A 1,463-nucleotide genomic window follows, 5' to 3' on the forward strand; every position below is an offset into this window, starting at 1 on the left:
TAGTAAATCTAATTCTTTCTTCATTCGTATACAAAAAGTATACCAAGTCTAAAAACGCTTTCTACTACAAACAAGCTTTTCAAAATGTTATATTGCATAAAAGTCGTTTCAAGCGTATACTTGAAAGAAATTAAATTAAGTTTTTTTTTTTTTTAACTCTAGTCAAAGGAATCATAAAACCGTATAAAATTTGGAAAGCATGAAACCGAGAAGTTTCTTTTAAGATCGTTTGAAAAAGATTTACTACTGAACAAAATACCTAAATCCTTTCATGCCTTCCTCGACTTACAAGGAAAAAAAAAAGTTAAGAAGAAACTAAAGTAAGAAAAACATGCTTTTCAGAACTTAGTTCCTTTGGGATTTTAAATGTCAATTTAATACAATCCAACTTCTTTTGGGTTTTCTTCTTGACTCTTGTATTCTATTCGCTTGTTGGAAAAAAAAAAAGGTACCATTTTAATTTCACTGAATATTTTATTGAATAAAAGTTATGTATAACAGTTATTTGGTTTTTAATTTTGGAACGAGACACAACTGATTTTTTATTGAAATGGCTTAGTTAATATTTGAAAATAATAATTTTATAATTCCTTTTTTTTTTTTTTTTTTTTTGGAGGCAAATAAGAAGCAGGCTTAGAACCAAGTTTTAATAATTTTTAGTTATAATGATGTATTTATTGTTTAGCAGAGATTCAATGTGAGGAAATGAGCGACGTGGAGAAGAGGGGGGTCACTATAATAGTAATAAAACAAAAATAAACTTATTTTATTTAAGTCACGTTTCGGCCTTGGTTTCTGGCATTTGTCAGTGCTAAAAACAAAACGAAATAATATAAAGAAAACAAACAGAATATAACTAGAAATTAAGAAGGTAATATATAATATTTCAATAGTAGGATTTTATACAAAAAGATAACTAACGTTGAAAAAAAAAGAACCAAACAGTGATATATGAAAATTTTGAAAAAAAAAAAAAATCGAAATAACATAAGGAAAAATGTTAGATAGTAAACTGTATAGATGATATAGCATGAAAAAAATAGGTTAAATTAACAAAATATAGAAGTTATATAGGCGAAAAGGGAAGGGGGTGAGTGATAAAATTAAAATGATAAGAAGTAATAAGCAGAAGTTAATAACGTATTTAAAAAAAAGTGAGTAAAGAAGGAATTAAATTGTAGCAAGATAGTAGTAAATAAAGGTTCAAAATATTATTTAAAAAAATTAGTGGTAACCAACCTTTCGCCCCACTTTACAGAGCTTCGTCAGGGCTGAAATTTACAGGTATAAATTTCAGGTAAAATAAACCTGTAGGCTTTAGTCCTGCAAAATGGAGCACGAAATGTTGGTTCCTATTAAATAGCTTTATTTACTATTATGTACCTTTATTGACTGGCACCCGTACTATATTTCTACAATACGTTCAACTACCTTCTTCATATAGAAAGAATTAAAGAGAGAAG

Source organism: Halyomorpha halys, unplaced genomic scaffold, assembly GCF_000696795.3.
Source record: "Halyomorpha halys isolate HHAL.00 unplaced genomic scaffold, Hhal_1.1 Scaffold866.1, whole genome shotgun sequence".
Classification (NCBI taxonomy): domain Eukaryota; kingdom Metazoa; phylum Arthropoda; class Insecta; order Hemiptera; family Pentatomidae; genus Halyomorpha; species Halyomorpha halys.